Raw genomic sequence first — 9,798 nt, 5'->3', positions numbered from 1 at the left:
TCCTGGCCTCACAGCCACCACAGCAGTTTACTGTAGTGTCTTACACTTCAATGTCACCACAGCGTGGAGCATTAGAGGAAAACCTAGACTTTTAGTTGATAGAGAGCCAGTTGAAATATCATCAATAGAATTTTAGTTTAGGAAAAATTGGTTTGATTTCTAGCTTTATTACTATTAGGTATGAAAGCTTGGGCAAATCACTTAAGGTCTAGTTTTCTCACAGAATGAGGACACTGGACTAAATGATTTCCCAATTTCCAGCTAGTCCTAGAGTTCTATATTTCTACATAGTTGAATTATTTTATCATGCTGTTGCTGGGGAATACAACTAACACTTTTGAAGCTACTAATTTTATGTCAAGCTTTAAAGTCCATAATTGTTATCTTCAGAAAATATTATTTGACCTACAGTATGTCTAAATCAATTTAATAAAATCACTTTATAATAGGACCCAAAGTTTCCTGTGTGGTATATAAATTCAGTAGTCCTGGGGCTTGGGATTGGCTGTCCTTGTGTTGTAGAATAGGTTTTCATATGAAATTTAATCTTAAAATGTTGGTAGAACTCATATTCTGTGCATGTCATTTCTGTCATCTTCCTGGACCCTTGGGCATGTCGATGAGCCCATTCTTGTCTGTTATGACTGGTGCACACTTGGTACATGTATGTGATCCATCGTGAAGCAGCCATCAGCTCTGAGGAACAAGTCTACATTCAGGTCCCTGAGATGGAAGTGACAGCTGCCTACTCTCCAAAGGGAATAGGGTTTGGGAGGGATGATAGTGGGGCCCTTCTGGTGCCTGGATACAAGGTCCGCAAGGAAGGACTTGAAATCTGTGTAACAGGATGCACCTAGTCTGCTCAGATGGTGTACCTCAAGGGCATGTGTATGAGTGGAGTGCTCTTTGACTTGGGCCTGCACATGTCCCCACCTTTTAGCCGGTGTGGCTCTAGTATTTCTGTTTTTCTGTGCTATTATCTTCAGAAAGTTGAAGTGAATAGGAGGCAAGGATCAGAAGCAGATGGAGGAGTGCTCAGTGAAGTCAGCATGGGGAGATGTGAATGGCTGATACCTCACAGGGCAAGTGCTAAGCAGAAGGCAAGACCAGGCTCAGGTGGTGCAGCACATGCCAGCCTTTCACAGTGCCTTCATTGCCTGCCTACCTGTAGAATAGCTGAAAACACCTAGCAAGGTTGAACCCCAATTTCTGACCCTGAGCTTTTGTTAAATCATGCTTCAGGATGTGTTCTGTGGAAAGGACTGGCTCCTGAGGCTGTGGACTGCAGTAGCCAGTAATAAATAGCCAATACTTGGCAGCTGAGGCAGAGGTGACATTGCAGCTCTGCGATCTGAGGGCACCCTTGCTGCTCATCAGAACTGTTCGAGCTAAATAGGAATGGCAGCAGTCAGCATAACCTTAGAACTGGCTTCATTGTTTCTGGCATCCTGTCGTACTCCAGCCATGTGACATAAACCAGCAGAACAAATGGTGCCCAAAGCAAGGCAAAGCTTTTCTGGGATCTAATGAAATCGTCACTGCAGAGCCTCTGAGTCTGAACTGTTCAATAGGCCAGCACAATTCAGAGAAACCCTACCCCAGCCCGCATCTCCAAAGGCCCCAAAGGATCAGTTTTCTGCTTCCATCATGAGGGTTCCTGGAACCCATCTCAGTTTGTCAGCTTGTGCCTTTATTTTCTAAGCCATCTGGCCATGCCATATCAAAGGTTCAGGTCATAAATCTATGGCTGGCTTCTGAAACTCAAGCCATTCCCTTACCACTGTGGGTGGCTGAGACCCCAAATCCATCTTTTTTTTTAATATTTATTTATTATGTATACAACGTTCTGTCTGTGTGTATGCCTGCAGGCCAGAAGAGGGCACCAGACCTCATTACAGATGGTTGTGAGCCACCATGTGGTTGCCGAGAATTGAACTCAGGACCTTTGGAAGAGCAAGCAATGCTCTTAACCGCTGAGCCATCTCTCCAGCCCCCCAAATCCATCTTGAACTCTCCCTTTCTCCCCATTTCCATCTCCATTCTTCCCTTTCCTCTTGACCTCTTCAGGGTAGGGATGGAGCAGCCCTGTGCTCAGCCCTGCCTACACGCCCTTCATCACAAGGCATCTCTGATATTTTCTGTGCATCTGTCTCTCCATCTCTCATCTCTACCTGTCTCTCCGTCTCTGCGCAGGCCGAGAGATGATGGCACTTCTTCTCCAAGGTAAAATTTGGATCTCAGACATGCCCACACTTAACATTAAAATGATCCCTTGTAAACCAGACTCATTTAACTGGCAGCTCCGTCTGCGTCTGTGACTCAGGAGAGTTTGAGGGTGGAGAATGATGTACCACCACACTCACTTGGACTCAGTGTCCTTAAGAAGCCTGCCTCCATGCAGTTGGTGAGCGGCTCGTCAGCCACAGGTGCCTATGGGAAGGCAGAGCCAGATTGTGGAACTACCAGAATGACAGTCTGCGCTTGTTCCACACAAAGGAAGATACAGTTTCCACAGGTACATACATAGTCGGGCACTGGGAGGGAGCCCAGGCACCCTGATGCAGCTGTGTGTTTCCTTGAGTCATTCATTGCTTTATCTCACTGAGCCTCTTATGTCCACACCTATGTAACAGGGCAAAGTGTGTTTTCCAGGGTGTGAGGCACACATGAACTAAGCAGGTAAAATCCTTAGCTGTAGCCTAGGCTGGAGTAAGTGCTTGGCTAGCTTAGCCATCAGTTCCTGCCCACTCCCACCTCCTCCACACAATACACAGAACTACACTAACGATATTGGATCTTACAGAAATACTGTCACTGCTCGTCAGAGCTAGCTGTCCCCAGTGCTTGGTCCAGATGGAAGGCTTGATAGCTGAGGCTATAGCTAGGAGCATGGGGACAGTGGTTGTTGGCAGGAGCTTGCAGTGATATTGACCTGGCAGTGCAGACTCCAGGATGCTTCCCAAGAACCCCTCTTTGAAGTGCCCTGAGCAACAACAGTCCCTGGGGATGCCAAGACAGCCTGGGGTGATCGTCTCAGGGAGCCAGGCCCAGCAAGAGCATAGAATCTGTTCCTGTTCTCTGAAAGCAGATATTTACAGGCTGTGACTGAGGTCATTGTCAAGGTACTTGTCCCTGGCAAGGAGATTAGGCAAGGGTGGAGCCACTGCTCAGAGACCCTGGGGGTTGCAAGCTTTGGCTGTGGCTGGGTACTCTAGAGCATTCTAGTGTCTGCACTGGCATGCCTACCAGCTATATAGCTGGAAACTGGCCTTCGTCCTTGGTAGAAATGACTTCAAAGCAGAAAGACTGATGCACAGTTTCTAACTACCTTTCTACCAATTTCCATGACCTTCCTTTGAAACAGGTGACTAGGGGAAAGTACTGGTTTTAATTATTTTCCTATAGATTTATTTCTTGAAGATTTATTTATTAATTATGTATACAGGGTTCTTCCTGCATATATCCCTGAAGACCAGAAGAGGCCACCCTATCTTATTACAGATGGTTGTGAGCCTCCATGTGGTTGCTGGGAATTGAACTCAGAACCTTTGGAAAAGCAGTCAATGCTCTTAACCTCTGAACCATCTCTTCAGCCCTATTTTCTTATCACTTATTGTTTTTACTTAAAATGCTATTATTTTGTTTAGCAATGCTCAGTGGGCATGTTTGTCTGAGGGCTTTAGCTAAGAAACTCCCAAGAAACCAGTTCCTTTCAATTCACCAGTCTCAGGCTGGGGACCCAGGCAAGAGTACAAAATGTCCCTACCCCCATAGGCCTACTCCATTAGCTTATAAATCTAGTAGACAAAGCAGCCGATAATGGAATACGTCTAGTCATTCACTGTGGTGGCCCCTGTAGAATGACCTGGAGGGTTGTGGCTGCAGACAATACCCCAGCTCCTGGTGCTGTGTGCATGGCCTTTCCATCCCTGCTGATGTGACTTCCCCAGACCATAGCCTGAACTCTGGCTAAGCCCTCCCACACACCACTCGGCATGTTCGTGTGTGTGCATGCATAGGTCAACTTTGGATGTCTTGTTTTTTGAGACAGGCTTTCTCGCAGAAACAGATGCTCTCTAAACAGGCTAGACTGACCAGCCAGCAAGCTCTAGGGATCTGTCTTTACCTCTCTAGCACTCTGACTGAAGACATGTGCCACCAAACCCAGACTTAAGTGGGTACAGGGGATCTGAACTCAGGGCCTCATGCTTATTCAGGAAGCTTGTTACTAGCTGAGCCATCTCCCCATCCCCTGGCTTGGATTCCCCTCCAGAGTGGCAGCATCAGCCAGATTCTTCATCCATTATTCTTTCCCTGACACTCTGGCAAAGGACACTTAGCACAGTTGATGACTCACAAGGTCTTCTGACCCTCCGGTAATTGCCTCTGGATTTTGGCATGAGCTTAATACATGATTGACTATTAATATGCAGACTGATTATTCAATGGCTGGAATGATCCCCATGGGTGGGGAATAATGAAGTAGATGTGTTACTTGAAAATTGTGTTTTATTTACCATCGTTACTTAGTTTTGAATGATATAATGAAATGAGCTAATCATAAAGGAGGAAAGGCAGCCTGGGGCTCACTTTCATTTTCCTCCATGGGAAGTAGAAACCTGGAAGCCGCAGGCTCATGGCAGGGGGGGGGGCAGCTGAGTACCCGTCACACAGGAGTTCATATCCTCTCTGTACGTGGGGGACTTTTAAAACACAAAAGTCTTTGAAAGTGTTTTATTGTTTTGTGTTTTGTAACAAAGCAAACAGGACTGAGATTATTAAAGACTTCGCCCTGATGTCCAGTTTCACCAAGAGTTGCTGTTGCCGGTTTTTCTGTTTTAAGACCATACAAACCCATGGAAATGCTCGTGGTTAATGTAGTGAAGTTAAATACTAGCAGAGGGCAGTGGGAGACACTGCACCAGGCAGACCTGGCACTGTGTCACATGATGACAGGGGTGCTTTGGGGCAAAGAAAGGCCTCCGAGGGTACAAAGGCATTCCTCCAGGTATAGCTAGTTGGTGTCAGCCCCACCGCCTTGGAGAATGACTCAGGGATGCTGCTTGGCAGAATGATCTCACCGTGTAGCCCAGGCTAGCCCCACACTTGCAGCAACCCTCCTGGTTTAGCCTCAGGAAGTGCTGTGACTTTAGCATGTAACACCACACCCAGAAACGTCTTTGAGCTGGAGTTCCAGGTGTTTATGGGCTGCCCGATGTGGGTCTGGGAACCAAACTTGGTTCCTCTAAATAAACTGCAAGCCACGCTTGCTCTTAACCACTGGACCTTATCTCTCCAGCCGTAATTCTTCCCTTTGGCTCTCAAAAACCCAAGTATGTGTTCCAGCAAATTGAGGTGGTTCTTCATTCTCTTTCCTGACTGGCTCGTTGATTACCAGATGTTGAACTGACCTAGAGAACCATAAGAGGACAGAAGTGAAGATTCTGTGTCTTCTTAACTCAGAGAGCAGCTACAAGCTGGGACAGGGAAAGTTCCGGCATCCAGTGGTTAGAAGTGCTTCTCTGCAGGCTGCGGTGTTTGGAGCTGCTTTGTCCATTTGTCCTCTGCCTAAGTAGCATTTTTCCACCAGTGGCAGAATAAGCAGGCCCAGGAATGCCAGCAAAACCAGGAAGATCATTGATTGACTTCCAGAGGGAGGGGAAAGCTAGCTAAAATCCAGGCATCCTGCTCTGTGACCTGGGTTCTCACTTGCACGTGTGGATGGACCAGCAAGAGGTGAGCAGCAGTCTGTGAAGAGCCGAAGTACAGAAAATGGAGGCCTTCTCCTTGCTCCAGATGGGAATGAAAGACTACGGCAGACGTACAACCAAAGCACTTAACAGGAAGAGGAAGAATCCTGTCGAGAGCTTTCTTAGGGAAGGGATTTAAGGGCTGTGTAGGCATTTGCCTGAGTGAGAAAGGGCTCCTGGAACGGAGGCAATGGCCAGTATGTAGCCTTCTGGGGGCTTGCAGAATGGTATTACAGTGTCTATCTGTGGAAACGCAAGACTGGATATTGCTGGGATTTGGAGCAATGTGGAGAGTGAACTGAGTAGGGCCTTAAGAGGCTCCCTGTGGTGTGGATCCTGAGCTCACAGCTCTCCTCCCTGAGGAAAACTCAGGTATAGGGTGTTCTGGCAATTGTGCACTGAGGATGAGGGGGTATGTGAGCGCATCCCTCTGAGTAGATGCTGACCCCAGGTTCCGAGCGACCTTGTGTCCTGCAGCTCTGGGGAATTGCCTTGCCAGAGATTGTACTGAGCACTCGAACTGAACTCCAGCAAGCAAGCAGGCAGGGCCTGTCCTGGCCAGAGGGGCAGGAGGCCAGGATGAGATAGTGGGATGCGGTGTGGATGCACTATCTGGAGTTTGGTTTTAGAGGGGTGGGAGCTTGCAGAGCTATCTGGAATCTTGGCTAACTGCCGCCTGTCCAGTTCCCCATCTTCCCTCAACCCTCCACTGCCTGTGCAGGTCACCACGTCTCTTACTTGCTCACTCACCCCTCTTCGTCTGCCTTCCGATAGGTTGTTCACAGCCATATGAGCAAATTGCAAATCTGTGTCCCATAGAACTACCTGAAAAAATATCTCACACGTGAAAGCATTTTCCCAGAGTGCTGACGCCATAGACTCTACGGTGCCTGACTTTATAGAGAGCTAGGGGATTGAACTCAAACCCTCGTGTTTGTAATGCAAGTACTTAGCCCATTAAGCTTTCTCTCCAGCCTGGGTGGAGTGTAAAAAGGAAATGTAAGGATGGTGCTGGAGCAGGGAGAAGGGCCAGAGCGAGCCCTGCTGGAGTCGGCCTCCTGCAAGGCCCTGTGTGTTGTGAAAGGGTCAGAGAAAGAGGAAATGATGCAGTTGGTGTTCGTGCATTTCCACATGGATGGAGAACCATGACTATGTTGTTGCTGGGCCCTTCTTTATTTCATCTATTTTATTTCTGATTTTTTTGAGACAAGGTTTCTCTGTGTATCCCTGGTTGTCCTGGAACTCACTCTGTAAAACAGGCTGTCCTTGAACTCAGAGATCCACCTGCCTCTGCTTCCCAAGTGCTGGGATTACAGGCGTGTGCCACCACTGCCCAGCTGCTGCTTTTCAAAGACAGCTTCTTACTCCGTAGCCCAGGTTGGCCTTGAATTTGAGGCAGCTCCCTTGGCTCAACCTCCTTAGTGTTAGGATTACAGGCAAGTGCCACTGTGACTCTCCAGCTTAGCCTTCTGTTCTTTGTCCCGGAGTGTTGTGGCGTGTACTGACGTGTATTTAGACGTGCTAAGACATCTCTGAATACTTCAGTGTGCTGATCAAAATTAAAATCATTTTCTTATCAGCATCAGCACCAGCAAAATCACAAATATGACATCACAGTCCTGTCAGTCACCATCATCAAATGCCTCAAGTTCCTCCCCCATGGCTTTCCTGGCAAAGTTTTATCATAAAACTGTCTCAGATGTCAGGACAAGCTGAGGCACTTTACCAAGAACGTGGTTAGGTCTGGCGCCTGGCTCTGCAATGATCATTTGCCGTGGATGATTTGCTGCATGCCAGTCCCCCCCCCCTTTGCCCTGCTAGTCAATCTCGGGGGTTCTGTCTTCCCGAGTTAGACGCAGACATCAGTCAGTTCCCTGAAAATGCTTCAGCACGCGCGTCGTATATAAAACCCCAGCATTTCTTCATCTTCTCTTTTGATATAAAATTTACATTCAATAAAATCTGTAAATGGTAAGTACTGTATTTGGTGTGTTAAAACATCTTGGCCAGGTAGATAGATCAACAGGCAATGGTGCTTGCTGCCAAGCCTGGCTGTTTAATCTCCATCTCTGGGACACACGTGGTGGAAGCTGAGAACTGACTCTCGCTAGGTGTCCCCTGACCTCCACACATGCGCTGTAGCAATACACACATCCATAAACATGTGCACACATACACTAAAAAAAGCATAATTTAAAAAAAGACAAAGTCTGTTAAGCCCAGATTTTTCTCCAGCCAACTCTGCTATATTTTCTCCTATTATTGCCCTTCTCAAACTTTACATGAATGGCATCATATTGAGCTGGGCGTGATAGAGCCCATCTGTAATCCCATTTTAAAGGCTGAGGCAGAAGAGTCGTGAGTTCACGTCCAACCTCAGCTTCAGAGAAGGGGGCAGAGCAGGGCAGAAAAAGAACCTGTTTCCAAAATTCACAAACAAGAACTAGAATTGTAAGGCATTTCATACATCATGCTTTTGTTGGTCACCCTGCTGGGCATGAGCCCGATCCTGACACTGCCTAATGCCACTAACTAGTCTATTCCAAGACTGAGCGCTTGGGAGCTGGCTTCCTTCTGGCTATTTTAAGTAGAGCTACTATAGGCGTCCACCTGTCAGCCAAGCTCCCCATAAGGTCCTTGGTTGTCACCTTTCTAACGACACTTTTAAGCTAGATGTAAGAGAGCCGACCAGATTCCCCTGCGGTGTCCATAGCCCCTGTGACCCAGCTAATGTGGCCTCTGCTCCTGAGAGACTTGTGACCTCACAGCTGGGACATCATCCCTTTCACCGCCTAGTTGCCAAGCGTCATGGCTCTACCACATGCAGCCACCAGGGGGCGCTTGTTCACTTTGTAGATTTTAAGTTCTCTTGTCTGCAAAGAAACACAATGTTCTAGCAGGAAGTAAGTCTTAAGATTTCCCCCCCCTTGGTGTTTCTTGTTCTGTAGTATTAACGGTGATGTTTGTTCCGTTGCTCAATGTTTACCGAATACCCACAGGGTCTCAGGCATTGTGCCACGCACTGGGGGTGGCACAGAAACAGAATGTTTGCTGTCTCTGAAAGCCTCTGGTACAATAGGAGACATCCAGGTGGGTGGCAGCTGCTGTGGGTACCGTCCAAAAAAGCAGTAATATCAGGAATGAGGGGAAGACTACAGAAGGTTTTGGAACATAGATCTGTTTAGGGCTGAGGAGGAGTGAGTCAAGAGCTGAGGAATGTGGGCAGCATTCCTGTGGAGTGGCACCGGGGCCAGGGTTACAAGGGGATCTCAGAGGGTAGAGGGTGTCCTTCCACACCCATTTGGGCGATGACAGGGTCTCCACTGGGGTGGCACAGAATAATGACTGGAGATGAGCTCTGAACGCTGAGGGAGTAGACAAGACCACATCTTGGGAGAAGATGGCTTGTTCTGGAATGTTCTTGGAGCGCTCTTATTTTGAAATATTCTCGGAGCATTCATATTTTGAAATGTTCTTGGAACATTCTCGAAGTTTGGTTTTTAAAGACCCAGACCTTTGTATTGTCTGTTTTTAGGAATTATCTTGATTGCTTTTCCTGTTTTGGAAAAGTATCACCCTGTTGCTGGCTAAATCTTCAGGAGATTTTATTTGGCACCATTGTGATACAGTTCAAACTCAACCCCAGAGAAATGGGTCCCCTTTGGAGAGCAGAGAGAGGAGTCAGGAGGTAGAAAACCCTCAGGAGGAGCAGCCTGACTGGGGAATTTCTGCTGAAGGCGGGCAGGACCACCAGACATCAAGGAGGGAAAAGGGAAGACCCCCTTCCCTGGACCTCACCACGTTCTTACCCAAGGCCTCTCTTCCTGCCTCGGGGGTGAATCGTGTCTTTGTGATTGCATTTTTCTGTTTCTGTCAGAGACAGAATCTCACTCTCCAGCTCAGCCCTCAAATCTGTGGTTGTCCTACCTCAGGTGTGTGCCACTACACCCAAGTCCTAAACTTTTTTTGGTGGTTTTTGATTTTTACATGTCTGTGTGTATGTGTGCATGCACGTGCAGGTGCCCATGGAGGCCAGAAGAGGGCATCA

The sequence above is a fragment of the Microtus ochrogaster genome, chromosome 2 (assembly GCF_000317375.1).
Source record: "Microtus ochrogaster isolate Prairie Vole_2 chromosome 2, MicOch1.0, whole genome shotgun sequence".
NCBI lineage: Eukaryota > Metazoa > Chordata > Mammalia > Rodentia > Cricetidae > Microtus > Microtus ochrogaster.
Note: the sequence above shows the minus strand (reverse complement) of the source record.